The 22,703-nt window shown below is 40.9% G+C and overlaps 1 long non-coding RNA gene across 11 annotated transcripts in view; it reads right to left on the bottom strand.

The window, feature by feature from the left end:
• Positions 1-932: 932 nt before the first annotated feature.
• Positions 933-22,703, bottom strand: part of LOC102156017 — a 38,987-nt gene continuing 17,216 nt past the window's right edge. Inside the window, exons 4-7 of one of the 11 annotated variants that reach the window (XR_005373244.1) lie at positions 15,870-16,020; positions 2,191-2,866; positions 1,766-2,024; positions 933-1,645 (exon numbers count right to left, since the gene is read on the bottom strand). This is a non-coding gene — a long non-coding RNA (uncharacterized LOC102156017). Of the gene's footprint in view, positions 1,646-1,765; positions 2,867-12,105; positions 14,251-15,869; positions 16,021-18,157; positions 18,217-18,598; positions 18,803-22,703 lie in introns of those variants that run through there. The other 10 variants (XR_005373236.1, XR_005373238.1, XR_005373239.1 and 7 more) reach the window with 10 other exon arrangements.

The following is a 22,703-nucleotide window of genomic DNA, read 5'->3' as shown; positions in this document are numbered from 1 at the left end:
GGAGTTTTGTTCCCAGGGCATTTTGTTGTTTTGGTCAGTAATTAGCTGCAGTAGTGTGTGAGTGTGTGTGTGTGTGTGTTTTAAAGATTTTATTTATTCATGAGAGACAGAGACACAGACAGAGGGAGAAGTAGGCCTGCTGTGGGGAGGCCGATGCGGGACTCGATCCCAGGACCCAGGGTCACACCCTGAGCCAAAGGCAGATGCTCAACCGCTGAACCCCCAGGCGTCCCCTAGTTACAAGGTTTTATTTTATTTTATTTTATTTTAATTTTTTATTTATTTATGACAGTCACACAGAGAGAGAGAGAGAGAGGCAGAGACACAGGCAGAGGGAGAAGCAGGCTCCATGCACCGGGAGCCTGATGTGGGATTCGATCCCGGGACTCCAGGATCGCGCCCTGGGCCTAAGGCAGGCGCCAAACCGCTGCGCCACCCAGAGATCCCCTAGTTACAAGGTTTTAAAGCAAGAATTTGGCAGCCGCTTCAGGATCCTGTTTCTGGCAGGTTTAGAACATGATATTGCCATTACTGATAACTGCACTGCATTCCTTACAAACCAGGCCTACTTTTAGTGTATCAGGTGATGAACCCATTGAAACTGCTCTTCCCGTATACGCCCAGTCATTAGTCCAGGGAAAAGTAGAGAAACAGCCATGGCCACTAGGACTCTTACCTGTTGCCCAAGGGAACAAAAGCATACGCCCACTTTTTTTTTTAATTCAAAAGCTAGGGATCCCTGGGTGGCGCAGCAGTTTAGCGCCTGCCTTTGGCCCAGGGCGCGATCCTGGAGACCTGGGATCGAATCCCACGTCGGGCTCCCGGTGCATGGAGCCTGCTTCTCCCTCTGCCTGTGTCTCTGCCTCTCTCTCTCTCTCTCTGTGTGACTATCATAAATAAATAAAAATTAAAAAAAAAAAAGCTATATGCCAGGCACTGAGTTAGGTGTTTCCTAAAATGTAGAAATGTTAAGAATGCCATGAAATTATACAAATAAACTAAAGTTGAGTTGTCTTTGTTCTGAAAACGTGTTCCCAAGTTTTACTGGGAAAATTGCAAATCCTATTTCTCACTTGCCGCAACTTGAAACACAGTAAGAGTGCAGCTTTTAAAATGTATTTCCTGTGTTTGGAATGTTGTGGAAAATACTTCCAAATATGAATCTTGAGACTTCTGGTCAGGATGGCTTTGGAAAGCACACTTGAATTTGGAGAAGCTGCAGGGAGGTACCGATGATAGATGGTACTTGGAGAGAGACAATCATTTAACAGAGACTGGAAGAGGCAGCAGAAAGGTGGCTGTCTGCAAGCCAGGAAAAGAGCTCTCCCGGGCACCAAACCCACCGGCACCTTGGCTTGATCTGGGATTTCTCAGCCTCCAGAATGGGGAGAAGTAAACGTGTGTGGTCCCAGCCACCCAGTCTACGGGGTCTTCTTACAGCAGCCTGACCAGACCGATACCTGGGGGAAAGCAGAGAAATGAGTCTCTGGTCACATATTCAGAAATTTGGAAACATCTAAAGTCGAGTAGACGGAGTCGAGTAGACGGTGCTGTGTGGGCAGGAGGCCTCCCAGCTGTGACCACCGCTGGCTCATATTACTTTCCCAACTGGAGGTGAGTTCTTCTCTGTGGACCAGATGGGTTTCTGGGGAAGGAGAAAGGAAAACCATCAACTCAACATTCAACCAATAAAAGCCAGAGACTTGGTAATTAGTCCATGGATTCCATCTAACTGAAAGAATAGGTCAAGAGTTTCTTCTTTTACCTGTTGGTTGGTTGGTTGGTTGGTTGGTTGGTTGGTTGGTTTGAAGCAGCACAAAACGACTCAGACTTGTTACCACCTGGGGATTGGTGTCCCAGGAAGTCCAGGCCCGGTCCCAGCTGGATCCCCGCTCGGGCTGGATCCGGTCGGGTGCCCCTGGGTCCGCAGGGCATTGGTGGACCCCTGGGTCCTTCTTGGCTCAGCCGCACTCCTCCGCCTCCCATTGGAGAAATGTCTCTGCTTGTCAGGTCCGGCGATTAGACTGCATCCAGCCAGATAATCCAAGTTAATCTCTCTCTTAAGATGCGTTACCTTGATCACGTCTGCAGAGTCCCCCCTGTCCCGTAGCCCAGCAGGTTTTCAGGTCCTGGGGTTGGGATGTGGCCATACTCGGCATCCACAGCCCCTCCCCGCACCTCCAAACTTACGTTCTTCCCAAATGCAAATGACGTTATCCCATCTCCAGGTCCTCAGAGTTCTCTTTCTTTTACAGCATCAGCTGAAAAATCCCAAATCTTACCACATGTCTTCTAAATCAGATGCAGATAAGACCTTCAGTATAACCCATCAAATACCCACCCCCAGGGCACAATTTCTTCCATCTGTGGTTCTGTGAAACGAAAGCAACCAGTTATCTACCGCCTACTACCATGATAGACAGAGGCTAATAGCTTACTGGTATTCTGGTTTGAACAAGGCAAAAAATGACAGGTCAAATGGAGTCACCCTCCAAAGCAGTTTCCTAATTCAGCAGGGTATCCGCTGTTAGGTTTTAAGGACTGGGAATATTCTGTGACTCTCTGAGTTTACATTCAGCCCTGTGAACCTCCGCCCCACCCTCTGGATCCCTAAATGGCTCAGGTGATCTCCATCTTTCCCCCTTTGCCATCCTGGGCATTGACTTGGTCCTCCAGCAGACGGTCTAGGCATCTAGTTTTTTTCACAAAAGGTGCCAAAGGCGGTACTCAAGGGGCAGATTATCTGTCCATCCCCCACCCAATGGCACCAAAGCCTCCAGAAGACGTCCAGCCAGGACTGCACCCGCTCCCACATCAGGGAATCCTGGAAGGTAGTTGCTGATCCTGTGCTGGGAGATGAGCATACCTATATAAGAAAAAGAGACATTGGGAGGCATAGTTGTTGAGTAGAAAAAAAGACCTCATCTGTTGAGGCAAGAGAACAAGTAGACTCAAAATTTTAAATTAAAATTAGTAACACTGTGTGGGATAGACAAAGAACTCCTCCATCCTCGTAAACTGGTAATTTAGAGATTTAACACTCTACTTAAAAATCCGAATTTTGGCAAAACATCATACTCAGGCAATGTAAAAAAAAAATCTATTACTTTGTTGGTAAATTCTACATGTTTGAAATTTTGCTACAATAGTTTATGGAAAAGTAGTATTTGGGCAAGCTTTCTGAAAATATGTTAACTGTGGTTAAAGATTCATTTTACATAATTGAAGCAAGAAGGGTAAAATATTGACACCAAAAAGAGTATTCAGAATTTACATTTTATAAGACATAAGAGGACAGCACATTTTTTCTTATCACGCAATTCTTAAAGAACAGATGGCAGAGGCAGAGACACTTTTGGAGCGTTCTTGGAATGTCTGTTCCTTGTCACTTTTGTCACTGTTCATATTAGGAAATTTGGTCTTATGGACAGTACAGCAAAAACCTCCAGAAATGTGTGAGAGGTATCCTAGCCTCAGCCAGCAGAACGGAACTCTGGTTCTCATGTTGACAGATAACTTAGAAAAACCATTTCGTTTCTCTGCTTCCAAATATGTAAAATATATTTTGGCTACCAAATACGTAAAATGAAATGATTGGACCAGATGATTTTGGAATACTTACCATTTATAACATTGTTTGATCCTACAAAGTGGGATGTCTTTTCCAAAGACTGTGTTCAAGTACTTACAGAGAAAAATCACACTCGTTAGTATGGAGGCCAAACTATTTTATCTTTAAACTGTTATTTTTAAAGCTTTATTGACACAGTTGACGTAAAATGAATTGTACATATTTAGAGTGTGCAGCTTGGTGAGTTTTCATATATATACATATATGCATCTGCATGACTACCACCATCAAGATGATGAATGCATCTATTACCCCCCCAAAACGTTCTCACAACCCTTTTGAATTTATTTCTCTGTCTTCGCCCCTCCTCCCACCCCTGCCCAGGCAAGCGCTCATCTGTTTTATGACACTATAGAGTGTTTATGTTTTCTAGAACTATATAGAAGTGGAAACAATCCAGTGTATCCTCTATTTGTCTAGCTTCTTTCACGAAGCGTAATTATTTTCAGATTCTACCCACCTGTTGAATGTCTCAATAATCTGTTCCTTTTTATTACCGAGCAGTAGTCCACTGTGGTGAATATACAAATATGTGATGGACGATTCTGTTGTTCCAGTTTTCAGCTGTTACCAATAAAACTGCCTTGAACACTCACACACAAGAGTTTGATGAATTTAGCCATTTATTTCTCTTGAGTGGAAACCTGGGAATGGAATTCCTCGATCGTGTAGTGGGCGTATATTTACTGTGTGAAGAAGTGTCTTCCAAAGTGGTCGTCCAAATTCCATTGCCACAGGTAGTGAAGGAGATCTCCTTTCCTCCGGATCTTTACTAACACCTGCTGTGTTCAGTCTTCTTAGTTTTGCTCGGCCTGCTAGGAACGCTCCAGGATCTCATCATGGTTTTTCCTTTGCTTGGCCAGTGACAGACGATGTTCAGCATCTTTTCGTGTGCTTATTTGTTACCCAAATGTCTTTTTTTGCCCATTTGTATTTGGTTATTTCTCTTCTCATTAAGTTGCAAGAGTTCATATATATTTTAGATACTCAGCCTTTGTTAGAGATTTTGTAAATATTTCTCAGTCTTCTGCATATTTTCATTCATCATAGTAACGCTGTCTTAGTAGCAAACGTGTTTACTAAATCCAATTTTTCATATTTCAATTTTTTTGTATTGAATTTAATAAATTTTTGCCAGACACAAGGTCACTGAAATTTTCTCCAGTACTTTCTTCTAGAAGTTTTATAGCTTTAGCTCTAATATTTAGATATCTATCCATTTGAAATTAGTTATGTGTGTAGTTGAAGTATGTGCCAGGATTTCTTTCTTTGCTTATGACTACTCCAGTATTCCCAACCATTTCAACCATTTGTTGAAAATATGATTCCCTCGGTGAATTGCCTTGGCACCTTTTGTTTCCCTTTTTTCTTTCTAGCAACAGAGTGCAAGCGGAAAAGGGCAGAGGAAGAAGGAGAGAGAATCTTTTTTTCTTTTTAAGATTTTTATTGTATTTGAGAGAGAGAGAGAGAGAGCATGAGCTGAAGGAGAGACAGAGAGGGAGAAGCAGTCTCCCCTGCCGAGGGGGAGCCTGACGTAGGACTCGATCCCAGGACCCAGAGGTCCTGACCTGAGCTGAAACCAAGAGTTGGACACTCAACCGACTGAGCCACCCACCCAGGCGCCCCCGCCTTGGCACCTTTTGATGAAAAGAATCAGCTGTAGACACTTTAGGTTGCCTGAGTCACGATGACCTACCAGACTGAATGACACACCCATGTTGCACGCGCAGCATTTTGTACCTATGGAAGTCTTTTGGTCTCTTAAAAAAGCGGTCAGATAAAGACATCTTTGATTTATCCAGCAGCCTCTTCAAAATGCTAATAACTCTTGTAGAATCGAGAGGGCTGGAATCCACACTGGCAGCGTCAGTCAACCAGCTAAAAGCCATTTGGGGTCACCTGAACAGTGAAAGTGACATTTTTGATGGGGTGGGGATGGGGAAGGAAACCAGGGGAGGAAAGAAGCTCCCTGGCTTTTCAGGGCGAAGCACATTAAGAGGAAGTTTGGGCCCTGGTTGAGGGACTTAGCATAACAGAGAACATTGTGCCCCTGGGCAGAAGAAAATGGGAAATAAAAAGACGCTTTATACCATTTTTTCCCTATAGTTTCTTGTCCTTTATTAGGGAAAGGGGAGAGTTTAGAAGTGCTATCTCTGGTGCCCTTCAGGTCAGCTGTCCGCCTCTGTCTGTTGTCCGCTTCGAGGTCCCAGGGGCCGGGCCCTCCTGGGCCTGCGAGGCCCCTTCCCTCCGCAGACCTCGGCCTCGCTGCCACAGGCCAAGCTGTTCAGGGACTTCCCGCTGCAGGTCCCTACAGTCTCAAAATAATCCAGGAGCAGTGTACCCCACAATTTCCGTAGCTATGGTACATTTTTGAGTTGCCACGTGAGTTTGCAAAGGAGTGCAACCTGTCCCTTGTCTGTTACATCCTCATAAAATGTCATCTAAATCTCAAAGATTTAATTACATGCAAAATAATCCTAGTGCTAATGTCTTTTTGGTTATTTTTAGAACGTCGTCTTCCTAAATATGAAATGCCTATGGGAGTATCATGTTTTTTTTTTTTAATTAACTGGACTACTAAAATCAATAGAATGTCAAGTATGAACTAGTTCCTAAAATGTGTGCACAAGTGGATGTTCGCTGTATCACCTTTACTCTATCAAGAGTGATATTGCACATGTATTCTCGGTAACAAGGTGAAAATTAGCTCAGGGTTTATTTTTAAATGTGAGACTGTCTCATTTCTTCAACTAATTAATTCTGTTTAAAGAGGACACACGTTGGAACTCTGCGAATTTATTTATTCCGGTTTGTCACATCCATCCGTAGACTAATAGTCAAAGCCTTTCTGAACAGGAGGCTTAAGCCTCATTCACTTTACCACATTGTATGATACAGTTGCACGTAGCAGAAGAAACAATACTACAGAATGTTTTCCGAGAACCCCTGGGTGATGCCGATGCACTGTGCAGGGGGATCACTGTTCCTTCTGCTGCACGCCCGCTTCGCCAGCTGCACTTGAGGGATGCGGCCACGGCCACGGCTGCTCCCTGGGGATTAAGCAAAAATCACTCCTGCATTGGGCCCCCAGGTGGCTCAGTCTCTTAATCAGCCAATTCTTGATTTCAGCTCAGGTCACAACCTCAGATGGGGAGATGGAGCCCCTGCCAGCACCCCCGCTGCCCCCCAGGGAGTCAGCTTGAGAGTCTCTTTCTCTGCCCCTCCCCCTTTTGCTTTCTCTCCTCTCTTTCAAATAAGTAAACAGATCTTAAGAGAAAATGATCTCTGCACCCAGGGTCTGCCCCAGGTCAGGCTTTCAATACCGCCTCCTGCCTCATGTGGTTCTCCTTCCGATTGTTCATGCTTCTGTGTATGGATGCATATTTTTTCACTGAAGGAACTTCTCCAAATTATGTCACTAATTCTCGTATTACCCTCCTCAAAATCCCATCCAAAGATTCTATTCTGTGTACAGAATAGAGCCAAACTCTTTACCATGACGTTCTAGGCAACCGCATCATCTTTCATACATTCTACGCCGTACACCAACTGAGAGAACTTACCAGATATATCTATCCCTTTAAATTTTTTACCTTCTCCCCTTATCCGCTGGCAGGTTACAAAATGGAGCCACAAATCCACTCCCTTTACAGCTGTGGTTTCTCTACTGTCTTTATCAATGCCTGGCTCTCTTCCGCAAGCTCTCAGAATCCAAGGATCCGGAGAAATACCGTAGCACTTTTGATCTCAATGCCGTATGATGAAATGAGTTTGGCAGTCCTTTCAGGTCATCCGGCGTCCTCCTTGGACACCACTGCTCAGTGCTTCAGGTCACCAAGTACTGTCTCCCCTAAGTTCTCTCAAGGGCACTCAGGGACATGTGGGAAGGGAGGCCAACGTGACCTTGTTAATGACCGCGTCTTCATACCCAAGCCATGCCTTACAGTGTCCTTGGGATCCTGGAGTCTTAGGTTGAATTACGATGCCATAAAAACTGGGTTTTTCCCTCAAGGCCTTGCTATTGCAACCTCACCTCCAACGTCTCTGGAGTTAAGTTGCTCTGGGGTCTGGCTACCTGTAGTTCCACTCCACCTCTTCCCGTAAGTTAACTGGCCAGCACACTTGACTGTCTTTCACTTCTTTTCACAGAGACCACAAGAATGTCTATTATTTGGTCTAACTCAGGGAGGTGCATGTGTACTTTTTGAGTTAATGTCCCCAGGCTTCTGTCAACCTAACCTCCCACTGTGCCACCAGCTTTCTTTGATGAAACCTAGTTCCAAGTTGGTACATGGATCATTTATAAAGCAGCCTTCTCTGACTCTTCTAGTTGGGATATGGTTTCTTCTACCCACAGGGACCTCTCCTTATTACCTGTTTTTCCATACTTTGAAGCTTCAAAGTAACAGAGAGAGAGAAGGTGTCAAGGCCTGAGATTTTACCCTACCCTCAAGTTAACAAGACAGCCAGTTATCGTTTTACAGATGCTAGCAGAAGACACAAGGCCCCAAGTCAGAGACAAAGGACTTTACTATAACACAGCAAATAGCATGAGTATGTTGGGACTGGTAACCTTTGTTCCCTGTTTCCATGGAGGTGACAGAAAATGGCCCATATGTTTACTGAACTTACAATGAGTTTGATTCACAGCTAAAGAACATTGGTTTGTTCTGGAAGGATACGTTATATCATCCTTTAAAGCTGTTTGCCCCCAATACAATCCTGAGAAATGGCCCAGGTAAGTGCAGTCAAGGCTTTGCACTCTTGCCATACCTAGCAAGAAAATGCGAGAACACTTATGTCCTATGGCAGAGTGCTTTTCCCAACAGAATGCTCATATACATTCTTCCAGTCAGTCTTCCCTACATCTCACTCCTGTCCACAGGTCAGAAGAGGTGAAGTTTCCTTCTTCTTACCCAACATAACACCCTCCTTCTTTATCCTCCTTACTTATGCTAAGTAAGACATTGTCACAGATAGAAATATTTTCCCTATGCTAGGGAAGAAGTTTTTCAGATATCCTTCCATATCTAGCTTTGAAGAACTTAGCTGGAGAAGAGTTGGTTCAAGTCTTTCGGGAAGCAGACATCAAGTTGGGTGAGTTCAGCCTTGGGAAGAAACGATGGGACGTAAGTATCCTGCCACACTCAATCATCAAGTTGCCCCCCTGGGAGAGAGCATTGGCCAACGGCCATCAGCTGACTGCACTTGAGGCCGAGTTCTTTAGGGGAGTCCTGAGTAGCATACTTTCTTGGCTGCTGTAGGAGCCAAAGGAATTACATGTCCTCTCTTTTCATTATGGCTTGTTTTAAAACTTGCCATTAAACCAAAGAACTCAAAATACCTGCTTGGCCTCCCTTGCAGCCATAATTGAGTGAGTCTAGCTAAAGGTCTCTCATTATCTTTAATCTTTTCCAAGAAATGACTTAGTTTCATTGATCTTTCTGATTTCTTTTTAAGTCTCTATTTCATTTTTGCTCTAATCTCTGCTGTTTCTTTCTTCTACTAAATTTGAGCTTCATTTCTTCTTCTTCCTTTAGTTCCATGGTGGGTAAAGTTAGGTGCTTTATTTCAAACTTTTGTTTCTTGAGGTGGGCATTTATGACTATGAACTTCCCTCTTAGAACTGCATTGGCTGCATCCTACCAATTTTGTATCTGATATCTCCATTTTAATTTGTCTCAAGGTATTTTTTTAATTTTTTTATTTCTTATTCGACCCACAAGGAGCACAAGGTTGTTGGTTGTTCAGTGAATATTGTTTAATCTCCACGTATTTATGAGTTGTTCAATTTTCTTCATGTAATTCTTTTTTAATTACATACCACTGTGGTATGTTTCCTATCATTGCAGTCAGAAACAATGTTTACTGTGACTTCAGTCTTCTTAAATTTATCAATACCTGTTTTGTGCCCTAATACATATTAGAAAATGTTCCACATACTTAAGGGTTGTGTATTCTGTTGCTTTTGGATGGAATATTCTATATGTATTTATTACATCCATTTTTTTCTAATATGTCATTTCAATCCTGTGTTTCCTTACTGATATTCTGGTTGGGTGAGCTATCCTTTACTGTAAGTGGGGTTTTTATTACCCCACTACTATTATTGTACTGCTGTCTATTTCTCCCTTTCAGTCTGTTAATATATATTTGCTTTATATATTTAGGTGTTCCTGTGTTGGAACCCCTTACAAATGTCTTATCTTCTTGTTTATTTCACCTCTTTTCATTATGTAACACTCATCTTTGTCTCTTATTACATTCTTTGTTTTAAAGTGTATTTTGTTTGATACAAATATAGGCTACCCTGGCGATCTTTTGGCTTCCATTTGCATGGGGTATCTTTTTATATTCGTTCACTTTCAGTCTGTGTTCTTATATCTAAAGTGAGTCTCTTGTAGGCAGCATATAGATGGGTCTCATTTTGCTTTGTTTTTTTTTTTTTTTTCCCCATTCAATTACTCTGTGTCTTTTGACTGGAACATTTAATCTATTTATATGTAATGTAATTATTGATTCATATACACTTATTGTCATTTTGTTCATTGTTTGCTGGCTGTTTTTGTAGTTCCTCTCTGTTTATTTCTTTTCTTATTCTTTCCTATGGGGATTGATACCTCTCTTTAGTGGGGTACTTATATGCTTTTCCCCTTATTTTTTGTGTATTTAATATAGAGGGTTTTTTTGTGTGTTGTTGCCATGAAGCTTACACATAACAACTTATAACAGTCTATTTTAAGTTGATAACAATTTAAGTTTAACCCTATTCTAAAGCTCAACATCTTACCCTCCCCATGTGCACATTTTTGATGTCAAATTTTACTTACATATCAAATATTATAATCATAATTACTTTTACTACTTTTGCCTTTTAACCTTCATACTAGATTTGTAAATGATTAATTTACTACCTTTACTATATATTCACCTCTCCAAAGAGATCCATATACTTCCTTGTTACCAGTTAGTGTCCTTTCTTTTCAGCTTTAACAAAGTGGCTTTCACATGTCTTGTAAGGCCTTTTTTTTTTTTTTTCTTGTAATCCCATTTTAGTTGTCATAAATTCTTTAGCTTTTGCTTATCTGTAAACCTCATTATCTCCACTTTAATTCTGAATGATAACTTTGCTGGGTAGAGTGTTCTGGTTAGGTTTTTTTCCTTCTTCTTTCAGCACTTTCAATATATCATACTAGTCCCTTTTTGCTTGCAAGATTTCTGCTGAAAAATTTACTAATAATCTTATGGAGACACTCCTATATGTAACAAGCTGTTTATCTGTCTGTCTCTGGTTCTCTCTCTTTAAAACCATGTTCCTCTTTCAATCTCTTCTTGTAATTATACCAAAAGTTCTCTGAGATACAGTTAAGTCCTACTAATCTATATAACCAATGTAGAAGAGTCATTCAGAACACCATGGCATAAGTTTTTTTATTTGAAAGTTCTAAGTATAAAAAGGCTCAGAAGGAGTGTTCTGTCTCAGAAAAAGAGTAGAAGTGCATAGTGCTTTAGCAGAGGGTATCAGCTGAAACCAACTACTAGCAGGAATAGGCAAAAATGGTTCTCAGAAGAAGAAGGAATTACTCTTGTGGATTAGTAACCATTGGGTTGGAGAGAAAGATGTAGGGGGATGAGATCACAGGCAAGGGAGATGAGAGGAACAGCTCTGGAGGCAAAGACATAACAAGGATGCAGTGCAAAATTCTCAGCCCTTCTGATGCCTTACACCCTAAAGTTTCTCTCTTTCCTTTCTAGTTTCCTATGTATCTAGCCCAAATCTCTTCACTTCTCATCCACTTCCCATATCCTAATTTCTGATCACTTCTCATGCCTCATACTTCGGCCAGTTGCGCAACTGCCTAGTACATGTAGATACTAATATCCACTTTTATCCCAGTGTTACGCCCTTTACCCTTTGCTCTTAATAATCTATCAGGGTTTATCATTGAAGAACAAATCTTATGATGTTACCAAACAGACTGCCTTATTTCTTAATTGGCCAACAGCCACAATGTTGGACTCTCCCAAGCTATGTCCTTCTAGTACAGATGACCCTGAGCTTTGTGTAACTGGTTGGATTATATTCCTACCCTCACTGTGTTAGATAAAACCTTTGCCTTAGTAAGCAGGTCTCCATTGGGCTTGCTTCTCTTTCCTTCTGATTCCATTATGCCAAGGTCATGGATTATTTCATACCCAGACATATGTAATTCTTCTCAAGTCTCAAAAGAAAGATAAATAGGATTTTGAGAGGGACGCCTGGGTGGCTCAGCGGTTGAGCATCTGCCTTCGGCTCAGGGTGTGATCCAGGAGTTCTGGGATCAGATCCCACATCAGGCTCCCTGCATGGAGCCTGTTTCTCCCTCTGCCTAATTCTCTGCCTTCTCTGTGTGTCTCTCATGAATAAATAAATAAAATCTTTTAAAAAATAGGATTTTGAGAGATAAATAAGATATGAAAAAGAAAAGCCAATAGCAAAAGTGCAAAAATGAATTCAAGAAACTGCAAGTTGCCCATCGTGACCACTGTAGCCAGAACGGTTCATGGAGAATTTATTTAGCAAAGCAGACATGGATACAATAGGAACTAAAGTGCTAGCTTTGATTAGGGAAGGAACCTCTGCTACCGATTGCTCATCACCCCCAATTGACATTCTCTTTCTTCTTGCAGCTATAGAATCTCTTCAGTTACAACTGGGCATGTAGCCACCAACCTAGACTCCCTTACAGCTCGTGACTACATTCAGGCCAAACATATTATATCTGTAATTGGTGGGGAAAATCCCTTACAAAGAAAGTTGTTTGTCCTTTATCTTTCCTTTTTGTGCTGACAGAAAGTGGTGAACATTGGATCTGTTCCTTGGACCTCAAGGTGGAATTCATGTTGAGAATAGCAAGGTTACACCATCAGTCCTGGATCTTTGAGCTTTTGTGTAAGAAAGCAATAAACTAAAACAAAACAAAATAAAAAAAGGCAGTAAACTTTCATCACATGCACACCTCTCTTTGGGGGGGTTCTATTTTTATACAAAGTTATGTCCTTATTAATAAAGGGTGTTTGAAGTCTTTAAAGTAAATTTTGAAGGAAAAGTTAAGATTGGTACATCAAAAATAATAACACCAATCAAGTAGCAGCTATCATGAGCATTTTCAAGCCCAAACTAACACTAATGCCAAGAGGAGTCTCATAGCTTCTCTGCTTCAATGCTTTTCCTGGCCAATATCAAATTAACATAAATACATTCATCAGAGACACCTCCTCCTCTTTCTCACTGAGCTTGATTGGTGGTATCTTTTAGAAAATTGGCCTCAGAACATAATATTGCCTTTCAGTATCAGCATTCAGCAGCAGGGCAAGCAGACACCCATTTTTTGATGTGATGTTCAGCCTGACACAAAATACCTCTTTTATGTTCCCAACAGAGTAGCTCTTAGCCCTCCCCCTAGGCATTTAAATTAAAACATTGCTAATGTTCATAGGATCCCTAAAAGAGAGAGAAGAACAGAGTCTTCTAATATAATTAACTGCCTGGGCAAATTGTTTCATTAGAAGTTGTCGCTTCAAAAATGTCAGAAAAGTGGATACCAAGCAATTTGATTTTCCTAGGAGTTTTAGTAAATGAGGCCTTCTTCCCAGCAAAGGAGGTTGTATGAAGAGTGCTCTTGGAAGCTGTTTGCCAAAGACTAACACTTAAAATGGATAAGGTCCCATGCAAGCATCATCTCCTCTAATGTTTCCAGGACCCAAAGAGGAAGGACTCTTCACCACTCATTACATAAATGAGAATCCTGGTCTAGCAAGGTTCAGGGACTTGCCCAAGGTCACAGCAAGCGGTAGAGCTGATGTTCCAACCTCAGCAAGACTGTTCCACAGCCCTAGGTCTAGCATACTCACTACACTGCTCAACATTTTATGGCTCAGATGAGGAGCTATATACCACCTACCCTCGCCTCTCAGGATGGCATAGCATTGGGCATTAATTTCCCATCTGCGAACAGGCGACTTTAGATAATACAGAGCACTATGCAATCTAGTTGGAGTGCTACTATTCCTAACCCTGGAAAGGCAATGATCAGAAGGCAATACATGCGTAGTATAACCAAAGTCTGATAGAGGTTTCTGAGATAAAAATTATATGCCGTTTCTAAAAATATCTAAGCCTAACCTATCATTTCATTTGTTATAAACCAGGTCAATGTTTCTTAATACAAATCACGCCGAATCCAGTTTTAGGATCATTTCCCTTCCCTTTGAAAATGTGCTCTTTTGAAGTTTTTAAATAGATATTTCCTACACCTCTTCTAAATATATTATATCACTTTTTTTTTCCATTTAGAGATCATTTGAATTTGAAGTATAAAGAAAACCTGGAATGACCTGAACATAGGAACAAGTGCAGCCTCCTTTGGCTGTGATTTAATCAGTGGTTTTGGCTGTGAATTTTTCGAGTGAATAGCCTCTGCAATGAGCTGCTTATTTTCCCAGTTATCATAATAGAAAGGGCATGAACCAGAAACTGGTTCCAGAGGGAGGGCCGCGTGACTGTCAGATAAGAGGAGGAGTTGCTCTGCAGAGCGTGCCTGTGACTCAGCTCTGTGAAATTCACCAACAGCCGTCCCCTAGATAAAGACAAGTGGCAAAACGAGAAATCTGTTAGTCTCTTAATGGGGAAGGTGGAGTCTCAGTACCTAACCTTCTCTTTATACTGAAGGGATGCTGGCTGCCGATCTAGATAAGAATGGGTTGAAGTCTTTGTTTTTTTAGGATGCCGAGATTAGTACAATTTATGGTCCTGTAGATTTCTGTGAGATAACAAGATTCCTTGGATTCACTTGTGGCTCCTGGCTCCGTGTGGTTTCTCTCTCCTCTGAGTTGTAGATATGTGGTTGCACTTTCTTCATGAAACTAACCATATTATGCCATACTGAGCCTCAAAATATGGCTGTTTATGTCAATAATTTTTATGTTCTCTATTGAATTCAGTTTCTCAAAGCTTTCTGTGTCATATTTATATTTGTATATCCCTGAAATTAGTGTTTTGCTTATAGATATACATATACGTATTGAATAATGAGGCGGAAGGAGTACTCTCTTTCTTTTAGGTATTCTGAAACATTTTCTCTTTAGTTGTCAATGTGATTTTGCTCCCTGACTATAGACGGCTTAGTGAAATTGGTTATATTTGATCCTTTATGATCTGCAAAACCAACAAGACCTGTGGTTCACCTTAAAGTTTCCATATATCAGGACACTCATAAACTATTAAATGAAAGTTAGATTTGTAAACGTAACTTCATGAGAACTGTATATTATATTTAAAACCATTTGAATTTCTGTGATATGAGCTTCAGAGCATACATCTTTGAGTCTACCTCTCTAAACACATAAACTCTCAGTTTCTGTAAGGAATATATTTATGTCCTGGTTTATACCCCAGTATAAGAAGATACTAGTTACCATTTTGATTTATTTTTATGTTACCCTGGGAAATTTATAAAAGCAGATCTAGCTTGAATGCAAGGTGTATTTCTAAGAATTATTTTACTTTTGCTAAGTAGATTGCATAAATATTAAAATCATAACTCTTACTGAAGTGTAAAATGTAAAATATCTACCCATCCATTTAGCAAGCATTTCCTACATGCTCAACATGGTGGGGGGGGGGGGGTAGTGCAGAAGTGTGGAGATCAAAAAAAAAAAAAAAAAAGAAGTGTGGAGATCATGGACTGTGGGTACAGAGACAAGAATGAGGTGCTCTATATCATCTTAAGGAATTTACAAAAAGATGAACAATATCCACTGCACATATATTTCCGTCACTTAAATCCTTAAGTTATGTAAGTAGCCATTCTCTAATGATTTAAGCTCTAATTTACTGGTAAAAGAAAGTTTATTCATCTATTATTATAACTTACCTTCTAAGTAATGTCAACCTAAACCTGTGTTCATTACTCTCCAAGGCTTAAGTTCATTTATTATGTCCAAATCTTTCATTTCTAAGCCTGTATCTATGTGGGGAAAAAGCTTTAGGAACCAAATGCTGCTTTTACTTAAAGGAGCCTTTAAGAGATCAAAAATATAAGGCAAAATAGTTTACAGAGAAGTATTAATTAGTGATAAGTCACTCTTACTGCCTTCTCTTCAAAGCTATTTAAAAGAGCTATGAAGTAAATCTGTGAGCATCCCCACTTATAATGGAGGTGGAGGGCTCTCTGGGCTCCCAAAAGCTGTGACAGACCTGGTATATTTGCAGGGGGAGCAAGTGAGCCTTTTCCTGAGCAGGGGAAGCACGTTACAGCTCTGCAGGAGTTTCATAGGCTGCTTCTAAAATGGTTTCCAGTCTCCTAGAATTGACAACCTTGGGAAATCTCCTTCTTCAGTGGCTGCTTCTAAAAAAGAGAACACAGTGAAAGTCATGTCAGTTCTAAGATTGGGTTATAAAAAATGGTGGTGGTACTCCCTCTCTTGATCTCTCACTTGCATACTCTGCTGAACCCACTCCCAGATGCAAGTTACCCTTTGAAAAGGCCCAAGGAGTAAGGAAGTGAGGGCAACCTCAAGCCATCAGTGTACCATCCCGTAGGGAACTGAGTCCTACCGACAACCAGGTGTGTGAGCCTGGGAACAGATCCTGTCCCAGCTGAAACTTGAGACGACTGCCACTTTGGACAACATCATGGCCACCGCCTGTCAGAGAGAGGACCAAGCCCAGCGGCGCCAGATCCCCCACCCAGAGGCCCTGTGAGCCAGTAAATGTAAGTTATTTTAAACTACTGATCCCATGGTAATCTATTACACAGTGAGAGATGACCAATACACATTCCTATTTCCTAAGGTTGAAAGTAAAGATTTTAGCTGCAAAATACAATGCTGGAGGGAAGCGGAAAGGCAAAGAAACAGGATGGCTGAATCAAAGGAGGGCAGATTAGATTCAGGGCCACAGGCATCTTTTTTCTCAATCAAGATTTTAAGAGTCAGGTGAAATAAATGAGTACAATAAAACTAAGAGCTTTGTAACCGTTCAATCAGAACAACTCCCCACACACAGTGAAGCATAGTGGGAATTCTTTTTTATGTATCCTTAAATATTGTGCATCAACACAATATTTTTGAACATGGTCAGTTCCAGTGGCAATTATAGTTAACTTTTAAGATACTCAAATGACGGGATCCCTGGGTGGCTCAGCGGTTTAGCACCTGCCTTCAGCCCAGGGCGTGATCCCGGAAACCTGGGATCGAGTCCCACATCGGGCTCCCTGCGTGGAGCCTACTTCTCCCTCTGCCTGTGTCTCTACCTCTCTCTCTCCATGTCTCTCATGAATAAATAAATAAAATCTTAAAAAAAAAAAAGATACTCAAGTATCAAAAGATACTTCAAATTGGGATTCATCCAATTTGAAACACACAGATGCACACATACTATCCTGGTGACTCACTAGGTCAGTAAACTATTGAAAATTATTTTACCCCACCCTAGCTTTTGTTTCTGTAAGTCTAAAAGGAAGACTGTACCGCTCACCACATAGGACTGTGGAAACGGGAAAGTGTATGCAAACCACCCAATGCAGTACCTGGCACATGGAAATTGGCTCCTATCTGTCTGGGTCAGTTTCCCTCTTACATCATATACAGTATAAGAGCTTCATTCAGTGATTATGGCCGCTCAGCATGGAGCTTGAATAATGAATGTCCAAGTGTTCACAGGAGTTTTGAGAAAGGCTGTGAGGAGGCTGGTGTGTCTGAGCATTAAGGCTTTACCATTTCTATTTTGTTGAGACGGATTTTCTAATCACAGACAGAAGGTTCCTTATTTGCTTCCAACTGTGGAATTTGGAGTTCACATTTCAGAAAAGAAATCCATTTTAACACCCACTCTTCCTCACATATATAGAACTAAGTCTGTGACATGCTATCTTAGCTGAGCTCTGGATTTCCTGTTTGGGGCTGCCTGGAACAGGATCGTTACTTGCAAATAACCATGAAGTGAGTCTCTTTCATTCTCTCTCTTCTATTCTTCTCTTCTTTCCTTTTTCTCTCTTCCTCCCTCCTTCCTCCTCTTCTTCCTTCTCCTTCTCGCCTTACTCCTCTCGTTGCCCTCCTTTCTCCTTCTCTTCTCTCCCTCCTGCTTTCCTTCTCTCCCTTGCTTCCTCCTCTTCCCATGTCTGAGATAATAGCTGATAAAACACTGTGTGCTTTTTTCCACATGGATTTTTTTTCTCATCTGGCATCATATTTTCACCTAAATTAATCTTTTAAAATAATCACACTGTTTTTGAAGAAGCCAATGCCAACAATTCACGTAAGGGAGGACAAAGTTATTAGCTAATGACAAATACTTCTTCCTGAAAAATGACTGTCCTAGGATTACTAATTACTCAGTACCTCTAATCTATAACCGCTGAAAAGCAATGGAAACTAACACTGTAATTTAAGTAGAAAAGGACTTTCTTGGAAGGATGTGAAGACTCCTCAAGACTGAGGAGGGAAAACCAGACTTGGAAAACCAGACTTGGAAGAACTTCTCACCTAGAGGGACAGAGTCTCCATAGCAAGGACCCCCAGACTGTCTTCTTCAGGCACCACTGCTGGAATGAATAAGTAAATGAATGCAGTTTTAGTTTTTCTCTCCATTTGTGACATTCAAATTTCTTAAATTTCAAAGTTCTGAGAGTTTGATTAGGGGAGCATAGGTCAGCTGGGCATACCTCTGAGCTTTTCAATGAAGCAAAAAAATAAATGGTTGTGAAAGAGACTCCTCCTAGCACCTCGTAAGCTTCTGAGTAGTTGGGCTGAGCATTCCGCCTTAATTGACTTGCCTTCCAGGGTTGCACATGCTCTGGAAGACTTAATTTCTCAAGAAAATCTCAGGGCACTAGCAGGAGCTAGAAGTGGATGCTGGCTAGCTTCAAACAGCAAATACCAACCACATGTAATTTTTATACATCGATTTGACAGAAAGAAACTCACTCGAGCTACATGTGAGATCCAGGCTCTGAGATCCTGGCTCTCGTCCTCAGGTCAGGTGAGAAGCAGTGCTTCGTGGTCTCTGAGAACACAGCCTCTGCAGTTGGACGGAATAGACTCAAATCCCAGCTCTGGGCTCAGTAATGATAGTTAATAATGACAACACTGGGACGGCTCGTCTCCATCCCTGTACTTCTACTTCCTCATCTGTAAAAGCAAGGAGTGAGCGTCCCTACCTCGAGAGGCTGCTGTGAGGGTTACTTGTGCTGCTGTATGCAAAGCGGCTGGTGTAGCCTCGGTTATGTTTGCTGTAAAGTGACAGAATGTAGGGCTAGACGAGTGAAGGGGTGAGACTCAGAGGGACGCTCACTGGGCTGGCTGGTGGTCTACACCGGGTGTAACTCAGTGAGCCAAACACGCAAGCGATCAAACTGCAGATTAGGGCAGTTACCACAGCTCAGGTGCCCTCGGTCAGGAGGCCGGCTGTGAGGGTGACACCATGTGAGCAGGCACAGGGGAATCAGGATGCATTAAGTGGAGGACAAGGCAAACCACTGGGCCACAGGCATGGCAGGTGGGGACCAGAAGGTTTACAGAAGCACTGAGGAAGGCAACACAGATAAAGTGGATGCATGGAACCAACATCAAGGAAACTTATTTGGAGTAGTCTCCTGTCTCTGTCAAAAGCTTCCCATAATTTCACTCTCAATGCTAACTGAACCTGGGTTTTAGGGGAGAGATTGTGGGCTGAGCCACCTGCACAAAGGGGGACCTGATTACACCTAGAAATAGAGATTGCAAGAGTTAGAAGAGAGGCAGTGACTGAGCACTAGTGCTGTGGAATCCATGCCTGCTGATTAAATAATGGTTTGAGTAATGAACAGCAGAGCCAGTAATCATGGCAGATAGCATTTACTTAGCATGGGCTATGTGCTTAGCACGCCACAAAGTGCTTTATATCCATTATATCATGTAAATCTCCAACAAAAATGAGATAATTGTTAGAAAATAAAAGCCTGTTGTGCATAGAATGTGTTGTCTTCACCACTCTGTCCACAATACTTAGAATAGGACCCGGTACTTGAGAGGTATTTCTGAAGTGTATGATCCCCTCACACAATGTCAGATTGTAGAGATGGGATTCAAGGTTGGGGAGCTTGACTCCAGAGTCCAAGATGAAACTCTACAGTTTTTACCCAACACTACCCTGTCTCCAAAGCATCATCCACAGCCTGTTTCCTACTGACTGCCTCCTCCTTGCTGTACTTCCTTAGTCATTTAGAGTGAAATAGAGTGTTAGGAAAAGAACAAAAGAACTAGTCGATGATAAGCTTGTTTAAAAACAGGATAATGAAGACACAGTACTTGCAGCCTTGAATCAAAGTGTTTGGTATTATGCAAACGTGGGCACCTTGAACCAATTATATACAAGGCATTGAAGTGGATAATAAAAATATGATCAAGTCTCCAAACTTGAAAGATCCACATTCTAGTGAGAAAGATGGGGGCATAAACAAACAAATGAATAAATAATCTAGTAAGTGCAGAAATTGAGGTGTTAGATTTTTATTTATTTATTTTTTTTAACCCTGGCAGATTCTAGCAGCAGAGAAATCATTGAGGCTTAGCAGGCATGCACAGGAGTGATGGGAGGGAGACAAGAAAGGTAGTTTATAAGATGCAAGAACTTGGAAGGGTCTTAAACATGACACCTAGGACATTCTACACCATTTTGTCAAAAGTTGGAAGACGGCGGGACTAATGTGTTAAGTAATAACTGGTTTGATCAGAGCAAAGGAAGATGGGCCATTGGGGGCCAAGCAGTAAGGAAGGACAAATATGATTAGGGCCTGACATGAGATTGTAGCAGTGGATCCAATGCAGAACCACAGGATTTATTGGCTGATTGAGTTGCATCACGAAGGACAGTGAAAAATCAAACATGACTCTCGAGTTTCTCACTGAAGTAAGTGGGAGGATGGTAACACTATTAAACCCAAGAACAGAAATAGGAAAAACAGATCTGTCTAAGGTAGAGAGACAAACCTATTGTGGATACATACACCATCTGAGGGATTTGTAAAAAATGAAGCAGGAACTAAACTACATCAAATGATGCATAATTCTGTCTTTGTGTTGCATGGTTTTACATGTGGGAATTAATTCTGTTACTTCAGCTCTTGTTTTGTTTTTTGTTTTTAGTTGCTATTTTCTAAAACTTAGCTCCAGGGCTATAATTGAATTTAATATAGTTTACTTGGTTGTGCTTTAATACAAAATCTTTCTTCCTCTGGCTGCTGTTTTTATGTTCCAGGACTAATTGGAGCTCTGTTCATAATCTACCAGACACAGTTTGAGTTTGCAGTACTTAATTTTGAAGTTAGTGGCCAAGATGATCTCATTTTGAAAAGTCTCTGAGAAGATCATTTTTGCATTTGGAATATCATTAGCAAAGTCTCTTCCATGATTTTTTTTTCTTCCATAAATTTTTAACTTGAAAGAGAGTAGCCCTAGAAGAGAGGAAAACTTACCCCAGTTCAGGATCAATGAGGAAAAGAACAAGAAATCTAGATGTTCCAAGGCTCCGACAGTCAGGTGGGTCTTGGATTGGTTAGAATGAAGAGAATTTGCTAGAATGTTGAGAACTATTGGTAGTCAACTGACTCTTCACACCTCATGAGTTCACTGGCCTAATTAGAATTTTTTATACTTTAGGAAGTCTCCTTGTTGACTTCATTGCTTAGCCAATGAGAGATTTTTTTCTTTCAGCTTTTTTGAGGTATAATTGGCATACAAAAAATTGCATACAATTAATGTATACAATTTTGTGAGTTGGTACATGTGTACACGCATGTTACTGTACCACAATAAACGTACCCATCACTTCCCAAAGTTTCCTCTATCCCTTTGTCTGTAGTAAGAACATTCATGAGATCCACCCTCTTAATAAAATTTTAAGGACACAATACCTTAATGTTACCTGTGGGCACTACAGTTAATTGTACAGCAGGTCTTTGGAATCTACCTCTTTTAACTCTAACTTTACACCATTGAACAACTCCCCATATCACCTTCTCCTCATCCTCTGGTGACCAGCAGTCCATTGTCCACTTCTATACTTTTGTTCATTTTGTATTCTTTAAAGTTGAAGATTCTTTAAACCAAACATTAGATACTCCAAATCTGAGAGACTAAGTTGACAGTATTTCCTAACAAAAGACAAAAGGGATACTACATACACACACACACACACACACACACACATACGAGACAGAACTACTAGGTTGCAAAGATGGCATGAATGAGTGAATACATTTATGATTAATTGCTTTTTTCTCTGTATATCTGAGAAATGAATAGATATTGATTTTTATGTTTAAAAGTATATGTTTTGAGATTTAGCGAGTACTGACCTCGATAAACCTACCATAGAATTTTTGCTGTTGTTTTTGTTATTGATACTTAAAACTTTTAATGTTGTTGTTGTTTATGGCTACTGAGGAGACCTATTACAGACTTTTATATCCTTGAAGGGTATAATTAAGAGAGATATATGGCAAAAGTTATATACATTAAATTTTTTTATTTCTTTATAATAGAGTTATTTCCAATATGAGCAGCCTGTAAACTCTCATTTTTATGTCAAATATAACAATTAAATATGGAAGGAATAACAACACAATTATGGGGTATTAAATAAACTATCAGATTTTCTTCTGTCATCCAAGTATCATCTTAATATTTAATGAAGAGAAAATCAATGTACAAATGTACATTGTACAATGTTTAAATTTTAAAAGCAGCATTAAATCTAAATATCTAGTCTAAGTGACTACTATGTAGTCAAAAGTAGATCATGACCTACCAGTAAATATTAAGGTCTAAAAGCTTATTTGTCTATGACAGTGACTACCCTTTGCTGCTTGCTCTATTCTTGGTTTTCTAGTACCCCTAACTGGAATGGGATGCACACGTGATCATAGTATGTATTTGTCTTGTAGGTCATAATTTATTTATTTATTTATATTTTTTTGGAGAGAGAGAGAGCAAGCGAGAGTGAGAGTACATGCTTGTAGGGGCAGGAAGTAGAGGAACAGAGAGAGCGGGA

Source organism: Canis lupus, chromosome 18, assembly GCF_011100685.1.
Source record: "Canis lupus familiaris isolate Mischka breed German Shepherd chromosome 18, alternate assembly UU_Cfam_GSD_1.0, whole genome shotgun sequence".
In the NCBI taxonomy this organism is placed as follows: domain Eukaryota; kingdom Metazoa; phylum Chordata; class Mammalia; order Carnivora; family Canidae; genus Canis; species Canis lupus.
Note: the sequence above shows the minus strand (reverse complement) of the source record. Positions and strands in the feature narration are given on the sequence as shown.